Source organism: Armigeres subalbatus, chromosome 2, assembly GCF_024139115.2.
Source record: "Armigeres subalbatus isolate Guangzhou_Male chromosome 2, GZ_Asu_2, whole genome shotgun sequence".
Taxonomy (NCBI): domain Eukaryota; kingdom Metazoa; phylum Arthropoda; class Insecta; order Diptera; family Culicidae; genus Armigeres; species Armigeres subalbatus.
The window spans coordinates 119568299-119586170 of NC_085140.1; the positions used below are offsets into that span (position 1 = coordinate 119568299).

Consider the following 17872-nt stretch of genomic DNA (forward strand, 5'->3'; position numbering starts at 1 on the left):
TTTGGAAAAATGGATTCTTGGAGGAATTTTTATCAACTTTCTGAAGGAAGTTTTTCCAACTTTCTGGAGAAAGTTTTTTCAACTTTCAACTGGAGGAAATTTCCAAGCTTCCTGGGGATAATTTTCCCAATTCCCTTGGGAAGTTTCTATAACTTCTTGAAGAAAGTTTCCCCAACCAACTGGAGAAAAACAGTCATCTGCTTTTTGGGGAAAATTTCATTAATTTCTTTGGGGATTTTTTTCCAACTTCCTGGAGAGTGATTATCGAACTTCCTTCATCTTCCTGGTGGATATTTTCTCATCTCTCTGGTGCCAATTTTCTCATCTTCCTGGGAGATGTTTCTCCATTTCCCTGAGGGAACTTTTCTCAACTTACTGGAGAAATTTTTCCAACATCCGGGAGGAAGTTTTTCCCACTCCCCCCGTCCAGTTCTTTCGTCTTCTCTGGGGAAATTTCTCTAACTTTCGGGGGGAATTAACTAAACTTCCATTTATTCCCATTTCCATTTCCAATTATTTCCGCATTAGCATTATCATTATTTATAGATGGTACAAGCCTGTGCTGTATTTACTATTGTATGAGAGTAGAATCACAGTCATCTGTTACCACAGATATTGATTTGGGACTAATCTCTATTTCATAGATGCAAGCCATGTACTCTCCAATCCAGATCTGCCCTGGCCACGTCCTTGCAAGGATGGCTCGGAAGATGAAGGATGGTTATTTGGACACCTACTTAAGAAGGTTTTGAAATTGTTAGTGTGGAAGGTTACAACAGTTGGAATCGTTTTGATAGATTTTTATATATTTCCACACTTCCACAAATTATGTCCAATTACTCCCTGGAAAAAGTTTTTTGAATGTCCTGGAGGAAGTTTTTTATATTTCCCAAATGGTTCTTGCTCGACTTTTCATTTTGGTTTAATATGCATTTTTTTATTTGGCCAATCACGGCGTAGCATAGCAACTACGATGAAAACAGTCAAAATATGCGAAGCTAAACATTCTTAGCTTCTTATGGGAAACTTAAACCGACTTCTTGGAAATAACTTTCCGACTTTATGGATGCTAACTAATCAAAAACTTTCATTTATAATCCTTTATATAAGAATGCACTTGTTATCGTCTAGTATCATAACAATTCCTTTCTTCTCTTTTTTTCCTTCCAGAACTGATGAGCGGTGTATAATGAAAAAATCAGACAATTACTAATCTGCAGGCGGCACGCTTCAAATATCACAACACCTGCCTCCGCAGCCACCGAGCTCGCGAAAGGCGTTGGCGTCCCCCGGGGTCATGTTCGAGCGTCGTCCACTGTTTGGGGCTCTGATCGTGCTGACACTGGTAGTGACGATATGGCACATGTCGCTGCAGGAAGCCGACAGCAGCGAACCGACTGGCATCGTACCACCCTACATGCAAGGGCCCCCCTTCACACACCATCCCCCGGTGGCGGTTCCCCCACCTAGCAGCGGTTACAATTTCTACGCCTTACCGGACGGTGGGGGTCCCGGTGATGATGTGGCGGTCAGTTGGAACCAAACCAACGCGTCACGATCGATTCTATCGTTAGTCAATCCAGTCGAACGGTTGCCAAAAGATGATTATACCAGTTTAATAGATTTAAAAGATTTTAGATTCATCATCAACTTTAACAATTGTAGTAGCGATAGCGGAAGGAGTAGGTCAGACAGTGTGCAAAGTGATAGCCTTAAGGGTGACGAACGACGATCACCGTTAGTTTTAGTACTAGTTCATTCGGCACCATCCAATTGGTACAAGCGCAATACGATTCGTGATACTTGGGGACAGCACGATCCGCGAGCAAAGCTCGTCTTCCTACTGGGTATAGTCAACTCCAGAACCCTGCAGCGACGGATAGAGCAGGAAAACCGTATGTACGACGACATCGTACAGGGAAACTTCCTAGACGCCTATCGCAATATGACCTACAAGCATGTGATGGCACTAAAATGGTTCACATATCACTGTCCCGAAGCCAAATACATTCTAAAAGCGGACGACGATGTCTTCGTGAATACTCCCACACTGTACGACGTGCTCGAATCGACCACCCAACGGCGGAGGTTGCTCTTCTGCCAGGAGATCCGGCAAGCGCCGGTCAAGCGAACACACCGCTCTAAGTGGTTCGTTAGCATTCCGGAGTACCGGAACAAGTACTACCCCAGCCACTGTCCCGGTTACTCGATAATCTACACTCCGGACGTGGCGTTCCTGCTCTACCGAGAGGCGCAACAGCAGCCCTACTTCTGGATCGACGACGTCCACGTGACGGGTACTATTGCACAGCGAATCAACGCCACCATCACCCCTACCGGCAGCATGCTGCTCAACCAAACCCAAAAGATGCCATCATCGAGAACAAACTGAATGCCACCGAGCAGCAGTTCTTCTTTACCACGCCGGATCTGCGCGACGGCGAAATCCGGAAGCTCTGGAAGGCGGTAACCGCGTCGAGGCGCACCGGTAGCAGATAGTGACCGGATGGGTATGATCGCATCCCCGGATCAAATGCAACGGACCACCATTAGACAACTACTAGCGCACGTGTGAATGTAATTTTTGAGTGCAAGAGTGTTTTCGAGGGGACGGAGCCCGGAAGGGTGTATGTGTGGAAAAGCCCATGAACTGAGTCTAGAACTAAGGAGAAGAATCCAGAGTCCACCGTCCCCCCACTGTCAAAGTTGTCCGCGTTTTATTGATATTAGTATTAGTAGGTAAATACTTTTTGTTCTCTTCATCGACATATTTCGCCTGGAAAAGACTTCCCCGACCTGGATCGTTAGCAATGCAAATAAGTAAGAATATTATTGTACTCTGTACTATGAAAGTTGGTGTTTGATCATTGAGTTGGAATAAAATAATAGTGGCAACCGATATGATTAAGGTCCATCAATGTTCCTAAATACGTTTGATAAGTTTCCACAAGTGTTGATACTCATGGTTACAGTTTTTAATTTGTGTATCAAAATCTATGATATTTCGATTCGATATGCAAGAATTTACTATTTTCTTTTGAAAATCAGCTTGTTTGGCCACATTTTTTTTCTTAATTACTATTTTGCATGGAATTAAAGGTTTTAACTTACTTTAACCTTAGGGGATCTAGCAACAAAATTTTACAATATGCTAAAATACCCTAATTTAAAATTTATAATAGAGCTGTTAGATTCATGTGATTATGCCAAATGGCCCTTGACGTTTAACTCGTTATGCCAAATGACATTATGCTGAATGGCATTATGCCATATGGGCTTCTCCCAGATAAAATGCTTCAAATCTAGTTACGCTGATTAGAAAGAGGCGACCAATTAAATCAGGAAAGTTTTTAAGTTATTTAAATAACAACTTTCACTCCACTATTATTTTTCTTATCTCATTGTTAAATGTCCAGAAGAAAATGGACCATAAAGCAGTGTTTTTCAGATAAGTTGTGGTTGCAATTACAAAAACTCCGAATTCAAATGTTGTGTATGGGTGGTAGGGTGTCCTACGAAAGGCTGAAACACATAAGGCTGAATGCTCATAAGGCTGAACTCAAAAGGCTGAAATCTTGAATGGCTGAAAGTCTCAAAAGGCTGAAAGTATCAGAAGGCTGAAACGTATCGAAAGGCTGAAATTGATGGGATGAAATGAATCCCAACCATACGATATGTTGTACCAACTATGTTGAGTGGTTGGATAATGAATAGTTGATAAAGAATAGAGAATAATGAATAAAGAAGAATAAAAAATAAAGAATGAAGAATAAAGAATAATGAATAAAGAATAAAGAATAAGGAATAAAGAATAAAGAGGAAACGTAGGAAACATGTAATAACTAAGACAGACAAAATGATAGTAGAATTAAACATTGTAAGACGATATGACACCGTTTTAAACATTTGGCATAATTATGACTGAGGATACGAAAAGATTGACAATAGAAACATAGACGTGGAGATCAATCATAAGACTTCCTAAGCCCATCATCAAATTGAAGCTCATGAACTGTCGAATATTGTTTGGAGGCAATTCCGCTGCTGTCGAGGAATATCGTAGCCCACAATGATAGTATTCGGGGTTTTCTCGAAATGAAGTTCAGAATATGTAGTGATTAAAATTGTGAGCAGAGAATTTTTGATGATTGCTTGGTGAACGGTTTTAAACTGCGGTCCGCTTTGGCCTTTTAATGCAGTTTTAGAGGCTTTCACTAAATAATCCTCAAAATCTAATGCAACATTATAGTTAAAATACGTTTTCATTAGAGTTTCCTACTTCCTCATCAATATCATTATATTTAGACTGAAACACGTGCGATTGATGATTACCTAATTAATTTTTTAACGTACTTTATATCCCGCAAAACTTAAAACCCCCATGGGTAAAGATGTTGTGAAGCCTTATCCTTAAGTCATGGACGATATGAATTCCAAATTCACATCGGTGACTTGGCCCCTGGCCCCCTTATACATCAATAAAATAAAATAAAAGAATAAAGAATAAAGAATAAAGAATAAAGAATAAAGAATAAAGAATAAAGAATAAAGAATAAAAAATAAAGAATAAAGAATAAAAAATAAAGAATAAACAATAAAGAATAAAGAATAAAGAATAAATAATAAAGAATAAAGAATAAAGAATAAAGAATAAAGAATAAAGAATAAAGAATAAAGAATAAAGAATAAAGAATAAAGAATAAAGAATAAAGAATAAAGAATAAAGAATAAAGAATAAAGAATAAAAAATTTACAGAGACAAAGGAAGGAGGAAAGAAGAAGGAAGAAGAGAGAATGAAGACGGAAGAAGGGAGAAGGAAAAAATATGAAAGATTGAAGAAAGAACATAGAAGAAGGAAGAAGGAAAAAGTAAGATAAAGATGAAAGAAGAAATAATGATGAAGCAAGAAGAAACAAGGAAGAAGCAAGGATGTTCTATGTTACCGCCATCGGGAGTGACAATGGGTCATCGCTCTCACCGGCTGATCTGGAGGTCGTAGAGAAAAATCGTTCAAAAAGGTCTCTTATATTTTAGTCTTCTTACCCTCAGATATATTCAATGCATTCTACAAGCATTCATTCAGTGACCCATTCTCACCCCCATTTGACCCATTATCACCCCGACGACAGTACCTAAAAATTTTATGAGCTGTGTAGACTACAAAATAAGAATTCCGTATAAAAATTGAAAGACAACAAGAAGTCACAAGAAGGTTGCGGATCATTTTAGTTTGTGTCCCTTTTAGCGTCAAATGTAAATTCTTCCACTAATATTGGTTTCTCACGATTTTTCAGCCTTTCGAGTTTCAGCCTTTTGTTATTTCAGCCTTATGTGAGATTTTCACTTTTCAGCCTTTCGTGTTCAGCCTTACGAGTTTTCAGCCTTATGTGATTCAGCCTTTCGTGGAAGACCCGGGTGGTAATGTATTATAATGATCACCATCCCAACCCATGCACCTATTTGGTTTGCATTATTTTTACATGTAAATATTGTCAGTTTTAAACCTCATTCTTCAGAATAAATACACAAACATGCAAAAAAATGTTCGTTATATAAATTGCCTAGCTGGATCGAATATGGATACCAACAACAATGGCGAAAAATGTAAAATTTTATTTGATAACTAGCAGACCCGATGAACTTTGTGTCGCCTAAAATTGATTTACTCTCTGATTAGTTCTCGCATTATGCAGAAATTTCTGTTTCATTTGTATGGGAGCCCCATCTTAAGAACCTTCCCCGGCCCCAGAAACCTCTGCATACAAATTTTAACGCCGATCGGTTCAGTATTTTCGGAGTCTATAAGTCATGGTTTCCCAAACTGTGGGTCCCGACCCCCAGGGGGGTCGCGAGCGGATTGTTGGTGGGTCGCGTAGAACAAATATTAATTGCAGCTCGAATGCCGAACGTTTTGATATTTTTTTTCATGAATATAATTTCAAATTCAAACCGCATTTGTTTTAAATATTCATCACCACGTTATTTCAGAAACCTTTTCAGGGTTGTTACAGAGATCGTGAAATATGTTCCGCGCCAAACCCGCGCCGACTAAAATCAAATCCGCGCCGTTTTCGCGCGACATCAGATCCATTTCGCGCCAAATACGCGCGACTTAGAACTAAATTCTAAGCAAATACGCGTCTTCTCTTCAAGTTTTTTTTTTTATAATATTCTTATTCTTCAATGATAATACCTTCCAACAGGAATTTTAAATACAAGAAATATAATAAAAATAAATAAGAAATATCTTAAAAATATCAAGTTTTGCTGTTAACAAGAACAAACTAAAAGCTCAAGATATTGATAATTTCATGTTAATGTCAAAACCTGATATTTTTATGATATTTCAGTGCATTCTTTTGTTATTTTCGCTTGTTATTTTACTCTTTTTCAAACAAGTTCATATCATGTTTTGTTATCAATATCACAGCTTCTACCCAGGGAATTACAACCACTCTAGATGCACCTAGATGGCCCTATTCATTACTAGAAGTACTAAAGCTAAGTGAACAAGAACTAAACAGCCGAAGCTATTTCAATAAACACCGCTTTTCAAATGAGATGATGGTTTTTGCATGTTTTGTTCCGTTATTGTCAGTTGATTTTTTGTTGATCGAACTTTGTAAAATTCGGCACAAGATACATTGATATATGTACAAAGAATGTTCAGGTCATATTTGATCATAATTGATTATAGATAAATTGGTAAACAATAACAAATCTGCCAAAACCGCAGTTTCTTCTGAATTATGCAACTTTGGTGTAATTATTGATCACAAGACAAACTTGCGTATAGATTAAGGAATTTGACAAAGGAGCTCCGGTTTTAAACAAAACGTCGGTAAAACAATTATTTGAATTCGTATCAAGAAACAAATAATACAAATCTAACATGGTTGCTCAAACTCAAACTGATTTTCCAGCCAGAACACTAGAATTAAGCGTAAATTCCTTCGGAAATTTCTGAGGAATGTTTTCAGAATTTTCAGCATAAATTACTTTGAGAATTCGGTAGAATAATTTACGTGAGCTTTGGAATACAAATAGTCCGTTATTTGTGCTTATTGTCCTTCAAATTTGCAACAAGTTTCTCTAAGAGTTCAAGCATAAATTCCGACAACACTTTTAGTGGAAATTAATTTGCAATTTTTTGACCATACTGGAATTTCAGCCAAAATCTCCGAGAATATCTGCGAAAACTTCTCCATGAATTCCTGCAGAAATTCATCCCAGGATAATCCTCCGGAAGTTTGCACGAAAATTTTCTTGGAAATGTTCGCAGAAATCCAACTGCTCTCTGATCTGCTGCAGAAGTCGATCCATAATTGTACATACGAAAGCTCCCCTGGGAAATTATTCGGAAATTCATTTGGGAATTTTTTCGTAAGTTCAAGTAAATTCTTCAATAATAACCTGCGGAAAACCTTCAGAGCCCATTTGCGGAAATCTCTTCATGAATTCCTACGAAAATCGCTTTGAAAATTCTTGCAGAAATTGAAGGAATTCCGCGGAAGTTCCTCCAAAAACTTCTTTATAATTTTTGGATTTTAAATGCTGCAAAAATCCTCATTAGGTTGTGGAAATTTATTTACAAGGACCCCCATAGGGTTCTTGTGAATTTTTTTTCTTCGTTTTTTTGTTGATAATCCTGTGAAAATACCATCGGAGTTATCCAAAAATATCGCCAACAGCCTTCAGAAATAACTTTTGAGAATCATCTTCTAATTTTTGAACGACTTTCTGCGGAAGAACCTATTTAAATTAAGCATCTGCATCAAACCAAAGAAATTTTTTGTGTTTTCTATTGTTGTTTAAACCTTTATTCGTTCTGGATGAATGTCATGAAAGCAACATAAAATGTTCTAACACTATTAAAGAATTCCTGACGAAAAAACTTTTGATAAATGATAAGATATATCATGCTAAGTGGTTCATCGTAAAAGAAATAATCAGTCAGAAACCATCAAATAACTTGGAATTACAAAGAAATTGACAAGGTGAAATTGGGTGTTCATGTCCTTCAATAAACATGTTTTGCGATGTTTCAGTATGGATTAAATATGGCAACAAGTGGCGTCCTTCTCTTTATAACATTTGCTTAAGAGTCTAATTCATGTCATTCAATAAGGGCTTGGACATATTAGAAAAATAAAATTAATAGCTTTCAAACGTAAGTTTTGTTCTCAACAACATTTGCTAGTTAAAATAAAGTCCATCTAGATAGACATAAAAATAATTCTCTAATAAATATCCTTTGATCTAGCATTTTATTTATTATTTTTTTCCTAAAACTAAATCCGCGCGAAACCTCAAAATCGTTATGTAAATCCGCGCCAAATCCGCGAAAACCGCGAAATCCGCGAAAATCGCGAAATCCGCGTAGTCGTAACAACCCTGCCTTTTATGCCTAAAAGCTATCCCCTTAATGAAGTAAAATGAAAACATTTTGACAAAAAATATCATGTTTGTCATTTTTTGCATTTGTACATGAAGGTAACGTGAATATTTTTGTAAAAATTGCCGAAACAGATGACAGTCTGATTCAATTAATGCATATACTACTTGGTGAAAAATTTTCATAGGTGGGTCGCGAGACATATAGAATTTTGCTAGGTGGGTCGCATACCCAAAAGTTTGGGAAGCTCTGCTATAAGGTTCAGACAGACAGAAATTCATTTTTATGTATATAGATTAAAGATTAATTAACAGGGCACAATAAAATTTAGTTCGGATGTTCATGAGTAAAATAATGTACGCAACAATTCACTTGCTCTGTTACACCAGGTAATGTCTAGCCCGTTGGATGACTATTATATAAATTTAAGATTGTGGTTTGTGATATTACTAGTATTATGAGTTAGCTTTTAAAACACTTCGCTGTCATTCGACAGGTTGTTGTCCGGTAAAATGCAATAACTCGTTTAAAGCCATAGTTAAACAGATTTAAAATGTCATCTCCAATCATCAAACGTTAACCGATCTAATCCAACTCAATGATGAAACACGAATACATTGATCTCCCAATCTTGTCTGTCTTTTCCCATAACTCTACTTATTTATTTTTTTCGATTACACCTACTAATTATAGATATTTGTAAGTTACCAACGAATCCGTACACATTTGTTCAAATAATTAGTTGTAATGAATTATGTTAAATAACCGGTTACATAACGGTTCAAAACCTCACACTTGTGTTCAGAGTAATAAGAGTGAAGCTTTTAAGTCAGTGTAGTTTCCATTTTCTTACGAACAGCTATAACCTTTCAGTTACATGACACTACTTACTGCACATTTCAGTTCTTGTTCAAATAAATTGACAAAGACCGTCAAATCAATTGGACACTCACGTCAAACAAATTGGGAAATTAAACTGGCACTGATATTATTCTGAACGCAGGTGTGTTATGATATTTTGCTTTAACACTCGTTTCTTTGTAGGAGAATAAAAAAACAACATAATTAAACACGATCGCTCAAAATCGGTTCAAAGTGAGAAATAACACTCGAAAAAAGAAAACAAGAATCCACAACTCGATCGACCTTATAAGATGTAAGTAGAGAAAAAGAAAAACTAAAACATTGTTTAGTTAGATTATAAAGGATATTGAAGTAAGAACTCATTGAATGAAAGTAGAATTGTATTAATAAAATCGAATATCCAAAGCCATGAAATGTAAACCGATTCATAATTTACTTCTTTCTCAGTATTGTTTAGCCTATTAGATTCAAATGCACAAACACTTTTTGCACAACATTGCAAATATTTTAAGTGACTGCAGAGTGTTCATCGCTATTTTGTTAATTTTCCCAATAGGAAACAAATGTTATTTGCTTTTTATAAAGTAACACCAATTGCTTGGAATGAAAAATGAGTTGAATAGATAATAAGATAATGTGTTTCCTCTTCCCTAATTAATTGGTAGGGCAGTATCCAGCCTTACCACTCGACCATGTGCCAATAATTTCAAACGAAGTAAATTATTAGCAACATTTTCCAGTAGCCTTTCTCCCCGTTTTCGACATACCTAGTCTGAAGAAGGAACAAACAAATGTGTGTAGTACAATCGTTAGGAAGTGAACGCGCATTGATGAAATGTTACAGACTTACTAAAACAAACGCTGATGTGAAGAAAATAAGACTATATTTCCTTTAGGTAAGTAAATAGTTGATATTGGAAAGCCTAATGTTTATAAAAATCACAATTTGAAACACCAGTAATGTGTTACATTGCAAGTAGAAGCAGAGCAACTTGAGTCGAACAATTGGTTTACGCTATGTTCAAGATTTATGAGGTTTAGTTTATAAACCAATCATGATGATATTTTTCTCAAAGAAACTTTAAACAATATGTTATAATGCAGCATTCTGAATCTAGCCATTTTTCACAGATGAACAGACATGGAAATCTTCTTTGTGTGATGATATTTAATTTCTTTACAACAATATTAAAATCTTAACCCTGAACCTGTTCTTTTTTGTCCTCGTTTTACGCAGTGAAACGTCAGTTTACCTTGAACTGATTCACGCTCACAACCGTTTTCATGTCTCCTTCAGTCAGGGTCTACTTAACAGGGTTTCCACTACATACAGTTGAGAAAGCCGGGAAAAGCCGAAAAAACGAAAATTGGACACGATGGGAAATGATTTGGGAAATAATCTACTCAACCGGGAAACATGTTCAGTAATGGCTTGAGTTACTATTTTTTGAAAACTAATATGTCTAGTAGGGTGGCTCAAAAAACACTTTTTTGTATGGGCCTCTCTTTTATTCGGTTCTATTTGATGCCCTGATGCTCTGGACAAAATTTCAGCCAAATCGGTCAACGTTTGGGCGGTGCTAAACTTATTAGAAGTTTATATGGAAAACTGTATGCAAAAACATCCAAAAACAGTGATTTGCAGTTGGACGGCAGTACGGCACAATTTTCGATCAAGAACCATGATACTCATTCAGTTCCTGTAGAATTAAATACAGAATGTTATGTTGAAAACCGCGAGAAGTTTAGAGTTTATTAGGCAAAGATATTAGCATTTTACTGGAGTGTTGTAGTAGGGGTGAGTTTATTTCTTTTCAAAGGTAAAAGAAACGATATTTGCTCAAACCCCACTTCAGAGAAATGCTAATAACTTAGCCGGGCAAACTCTAATCTTCTCGCGGATTTCTCCATAACATTCTGTAATAAATTCTGCAAGATCTGAACTGCCGCTAACCGCAAGTCGAGCACATCTGTATATGGAGCTCCATATACAGATGTGCTCGACTTCTGATGCTACTCAGTGAATGAGTATCATAGTTCTTCATCGTAGGTTGTGCTGTCAAACTGCAATTCACTGTTTTTGGATGTTTCTGCATACATGTTTGCATATAAACTTCCAGCGAGTTTAGCACCGCCCAAACATTGACCGATTTGGCTAATTTTTTCCAGGCATCAGGGCATCAAAACAGAACCGAATGAAAGGGCGGCCCATCAAAAAAAATTGGAAAAGTTTTCCCATACTAATTTGAGCCTCCTTAATGTCTAGTAATCATTTCTAAATTTAAATTGAATGGTCTGATGCTCCTCCTTGATGATCCTTTGCCGGATATAGCATCCTTTTCTTGGGCCACTCGTTTCCAGATGCTTCATGGCACGTCACTAAAGGTCCAAGGTACACACATCCTTTTACTACTTTAAGTTTTTGATCATCTAGCGCCAGTTCTCTACTACCACCAGTCATTTATCCGCGTTGATTCGCAGCTACCATGTACTTTGTGTGTAGCTGGTGTTGATGAAGAGTCCAATTTTTGCTGTCTATCGTAGAAGGAGCAAGAGCTTCTTCCACAGCACGGGGTCAATTGCAATAATATCCATATCTTTCGCAAAGCCCATGAGCGTATTCTATCGTGTGATAATTGTTCCGCTAATTTGGACATCAAATCTGCTAATCGCTGCCTTCGAACGATATATCGAACAGTCAATTCGATAGTGCGTCGCCTTGTCTCAATCCATAACTAGAGCATAATTCGGCATAATTTGCTATAATGTAATTCGTTTCACTGAATCGATTTGCCTCAGGGTAAACAGTTGATTCATCATTGATCGATTCTCAAGATAACCGGGACGGTATTCGCCGACGAATGACTCTTCAAGTCATATCAGTCTGTTGAACAGAATGTGGAACATGATTTTGCTCCTCGAATTCTTTTTTTATAACTTCTAATTAAAACTAGAGATCATCACTACGCACTCCGAGTTGGAAAATTAATTGGGTCATTCCATTCTGTGCTCTTGTTTTTAGAGAAGCCAATTCTTCTTCCTCCCATATTTTCGACATAATATGATGCAGCACTTCGTAAAGCTGCTCAATTCCCTGTTCGAGAAGTTCAGCAGGGGGTTGGTCCTTTCTTGCATCCATATTTTTAGGCGGCCTCACAGCTTGTTCATCATCTTGGTCGTTGCACATAACGGGATATGGCGCTGCTTTTCTCTGCTCGCCAGTGACAGTCTCTTAAAATCTATGCATATCGTTCTGCATCACGCTTTTTTTTGTGCAACGGTAAACAAACGTTTTTCATACGGCTTTTTCTTGTTCTGCGTAGGTTCTTTTTTGGCAGCTCTTGCTTCTTTTTGCCGTTTTCTTTTCAACCGACTCCTTCCCGCCAACATTCGGCTTCTGGCACAATTCTACTAGTATTTCAATTTTTGAACCTTAAATCGAGCCCATCGAGCATCCCAGATTTGAGTGGTTTTCCCGCAGTGCCTTTCACTTCTTGTGCTGTAGCTCTCGCCGATCGATGAATGAACTCCGATAGAACATTGATGCTGTCGCTCACGTTGATTTCATTTTTCCGTTCATCGAGCTTCTGATGCCTACTAACCTTCGAATTCTCAAGCGGAGCTATACCCGTGATTTGATGGGGGGGTCAATAGATGCACGTGTGCGCTTTCATCTGCTGCCATATTGCGGAATGCGGATACATGTACTGTGAACCTTATTTAAAGCATCGCAGTAGGCATGAAGGTTGCAGTTCAACTGCAACTAATTCTTCCCATCGAGGGACGGCGATTCTGCCTAAGCCTGCGAAATTGCATTGCTACTTGCGTCACTGCTTCTGTAGTTGTGAGTTCAATGGATCGTCCCACTCGTATTCATGTTTACGAAGCTTCTGCAGAAAAATATTCTCCTGGATGATGACCGTACTGCTGTCTGGTTTCATAACAATCTTAAGATCCTGAATACGAGGAAGTATTAGATTCTTCTTCGAAAAGATCTCGTATTTGACCCACGTGAAAATATTCGCTCGTGGATTCCACTCAATCCCCATGAAACGGCTGACTACTGTTAATAGTGACCCGCCTAATTGCTGGATTTCTCTTCATTTCTTCGGCATCTTCATTCCTAAACGTTGTTTTGTCGAAGAATTTCTCGCAAGCCTGTTCTTCGTTTGTGCTGACTAAATGACAATCTACCACTTTTTAAAAAACACCAGCTGCTCCTCGAATATATGCAGCATATTCTCTGCTGAAGCCGCTGCCGTTTTCGTCGCTGCCACATCTTTACAGATTCCGCCAGCGTCATTGGTGCTCTCCAGAGCGATCATCCCAAACATCCCTGGATCCAGGGAACGCTATTTCGAATCCGTTCCACTGGCCGACGTGGAAAGTTGGATAAATAATGTCGTTGGTCAGGACTGGGCTTCGTTGTGGGATACTAGGATATTGGTCTTCCTAAGGAAAATTAAGAGCTTCGCCGGCCCTTGGAATGACGCAATTTTGAAAGAAAAAAATCAGAAGGGTTATGTACAAGACACAACCGTCCAACGTAAACTACGTAAGGCAGTTTTGTTCATTGAGGATTGTAGTGCCATCATGCATGAATATTTTTATAAAATTCATTTGATTACTTATGTCACTGGTTTCGAACAAAACTAGCGTATCTTAAGATATGAAAATTGTTGGATACGATTTATTCCTAAGTGGTAATGATGCTTCTCTTGGATCCGAATTGCCTACATTTGGATTTTGAAGCATTTGATGAAATATTTCAATAGAAGAAGCCCTAGGTTGGTAAAATCTTAAAATCTCAAATCTCATCGGCGATTCAAACCATGCGTGAGTCAAATTCCATCAGAATCATGGCCTAGAGATTTGCTCATGATTCTAATCGCAATTTGCATCATTGCATGATATTTACGTGTTCTTCATTGATGAATGCATTGAATTAACTGTTTTTCGTCTAAAACAATGGCTAATAATTTCACATATAAACAAAACATACGCCTCGATTGCGTTTTGACGCTTTTTAGAACGAAATCATTTTCGGTGAGTGAGCGAAGCGATGCGATTCTGGCCGAGAAACTCAAGCGCGATGCTCCCCCTACAGCATAGCAGGCGAGTTAGCTCGTGAACCTCGATGATTCAGATTTGAGTATGATTCTACCAACACTGAGTGTCACTATGGATAAAATATTCGTGCAACCATTTTATTAATATCATTGCAAGACTTTTGAATCAGGGAGCAAGAAGGTGATAGCTCTATTATAACTCATATAGCCCGTTTCAAGAACGTATGCGTTCCGAAGCTTTTGCCGTATACAATAAGTACCGCATGATTGCACCCACGTATTATAAAAATATCTTGAGTGCATTCATATTTCCTGAATCAAAGTTAAATCCTTCTGATTCAGGCATGCATTTAATTGGACAAAATATTATTAGGCCGATATAAATATTTTTTTTAGATATGTCCCCCCCCCCTCCGGATTGTTTTGCTCAAAAATAACAATTTGAGGGGCAACAAAAACATGTTCCGGTAAATTTTGAGAACTTTCAAAACATTCTTTAACAAATCTGAAGAGAAGTTTTTTTTAATTTTTTTCCATTTTAATATTTATTTTTTACTAGCAGACCTGACGAACTTTGTTTCGCCTAAAATTGATTAATTCTCTGATTAGTTCTCGAGTTATGCAAAATTTTTTGGTTTATTTGTATGGGAGACCCTCTTTCCAGGAGGGGGAGGCGTTGCAAACCATCACAGAAACATATCTTCCCTTCCAAAACCTCCACACGCCAGATTTGGTTCCATTTGCTTGATCTGGAGTTATGATGAAATTGGTGTTTCATTTGTATAGGAGCCAGGTTTCAAAGAGGAGATGGGGTCTCGAACCATCTTAAGAACCTTCCCCGGCCCCAAAAACCTCTACATTCAAATGTTCACGCCGCTCGATTCAGTAGAAGAAGAAGAAGATTACCCCCTCCACCTTGACTTTGCGGAGATCATATTATATAATCATAACAATTGATCATCTCATGTCTGCACAAACATGCCCATATCTGCATCACTTTTTATACAGCATGCACTACATTACATATTTTTGTTACATTTGTTTCGACCACCTCGGTCCGGCTCCATTGTTCTACTTTTTGAGCGAAACACCGCACAAAAAGCAGAGTCCAAAAGCCAACCGCACTGAACGGCGACGGCCGAAACGAGACTCTTGTGGACAAGAAAAGAGGGTGCTGCCAAAATGATCCGATACCCTATTTTAACGTCCATAACCAAAAGTTTCAATATAATTGACAAATTGGTAGAGAACTTCCGAATCTATTGATATATAAATCTCAAAAATCCATCGGAAGATAAAGGCGCTATTAACGTTCAAAATCTTACATGATTTCGTGACGGTCTCGAAATTGGAAATTTTCATTTGTCACCCTGTATCCGAGTCTTCCCCTTAGACGTAGTTTACGTCAAAGATCGATTGATGATCTCTTGGCTCTGGACTGGGCACGCAATAGTTTTCCACAATTCGGTGGAGACCTTGCGCCATACTATCAGTAAATGGCGTTCTGGTGCTTTCAAGTGAAAGTAGTGTTGATTTAGCTGGAAAAGCTTGGATTTCAAATCTATCGTATTCTACCGAACTAAAGCCCAGTTTTGTTGGAACAGCGATAGATAACCACGGGAGAACAACACATAGGATTATTCAGGCTAACAGCAGACCTCCACGGAAATGTAGTAGTGCAGACCCATTGCCAATTCAGGCTTGGACTTTTCAAGTATTCATTCCTATTAAAGCTTGATCCACTTAGTATTTGGCCGCAAGAAATTAGGCATTTCTTTGCCAAAAAAGTACATAAAAAGGTGGTTCAGGTTTTATTATACAGGGAATTTGGTAAACTTTGAAGGAAAAAATATCTAAAAATTATTCATTTGCATTTCGGATGAATTCTCGGACTTTTCTCTAAATACCACTCTTTATTTTTTGCACAGTAGAACGGTCAACTTGATCTGCCATTTTTTCACAACACTTCTCCATATAAGATGGTTTTCTGATTGTTTTGCACCATTTCTCAAGTTCCCCTATGATAATTGGCAAATATTTTTCGTTGGGACGAACATTAGGGCATTTTGGTGGGTTGAAAGTTTTTTCAATAACGTCATTATTATTCGGTTCATACGATTCCATTACATCCCGTCTGTAATGGAAGCTTGTTAAGTCAGGCCAAAGCAACACCGGACAGTCGTGTGATTGAATGGATGGCAAAAATCGCTTCTGAAGACACTCCTCCTTGCATATTTGCCCATTGATGGTCGCTCCAGTGGTGAAAATTGTAGTTTTCTTTCCACAACTGCAGATGCTTTGACATACCATCAATTTGTGAGCAATCACGCCTGTATAAACATATTTTAATTTTCCTGGGGCATTACCCTTCCGTTTGGCAAGGTAAAACTTGTATCCCGGGAAATGAAAGTCAATTTTAAAATTAATTTCATCTCCCATCAAAATACATCAATTGTATTTCGTCAGAACTTTCTCGCCAAGCATTTTTGCGCGATGTTTGGCAACCAGGATCTGTTTCAGGGTCCTGTTGGGACGCTTACTGACATCATACGACTTGAAACCTTCGCGCCAACAAATTATTTGAGCTGTGCTATAAGCGCAGTGAACCTTTTTGCTAAATCACGCAAGGAAATCCCAAAATGGTTCCGAACTGCTCTGCAGACTTTCACTTGTAGTTTCTGGTCGTATGTTCCACTTCTACGATTGTTTTGTTCTACACGATCCAGCAATAGTGTTTCCCGATAACGGTTGACAGTTTTTACAGTCAATTTCGGTAATTTTAGATACTTTGAAATCATTCCTCCTGACCATGTTGGATTTCCAACGTGATTGTGCAAAATTTGTTCCCATCTCTCGCGTTCCATTTTCGACCGTCCATTTTGACCGTGAGCATTAATACTGATGAAACTTTCACCATAAATTAAACTAACCTTCCGCAACGATGTGATGTATTTTACTTCTTGATACGGCCACCAGAGGCGCCGCAGTAATTGGAAAGTAACGGTCTAACGACTAATTATTTCATAGCGCCCATTGCTATTTGGTAAACATAATTGAATGACGAGACGTCATACGAACGAAAGGAATGATGCAAATCCGAAAGATTGATTCGTCAGCCACGCATCACTAGTGGTACATCTTCATGATAGGCATAGTTGTGGGTGCATACACCAGAGCTGGTAGCGATAAATGCCGTTCAAAATAGTGACTTAGTGACCAACGATGACGAAAAAAGTGACCAAATAGTGACTTTCAAATGCACAAAAAGTGACCAAATAGTGACTTTTGTATGAAGTATTAATCAGGTAGTGAGCTGAGTTGCATTTGTATTTTTTTTATTCGTACATTTATTTGATAGGCACTCTGTGTTCTTAACCGCTACTGTGCCGTGCCGTGAACTAATTTTGTATTCTGCTGTACAGAATCCACACAGAATCTATTTTTGGACATCCATGATTAGCTATTGTTGTCGTTGCCAGTTCATCTCATCGTGAGTCCATTATGTCCCTTTGTCCATGTCGTCTACCCAATGATCGTTGCATT

General features: G+C 38.0%; 1 pseudogene; it reads left to right on the top strand.

Annotated features, from left to right (window-relative positions):
* The first annotated feature begins 1173 nt into the window (after positions 1–1173).
* The window catches only part of LOC134210729 (beta-1,3-galactosyltransferase 9-like), a 32992-nt pseudogene continuing 16293 nt past the window's right edge, over positions 1174–17872 (top strand).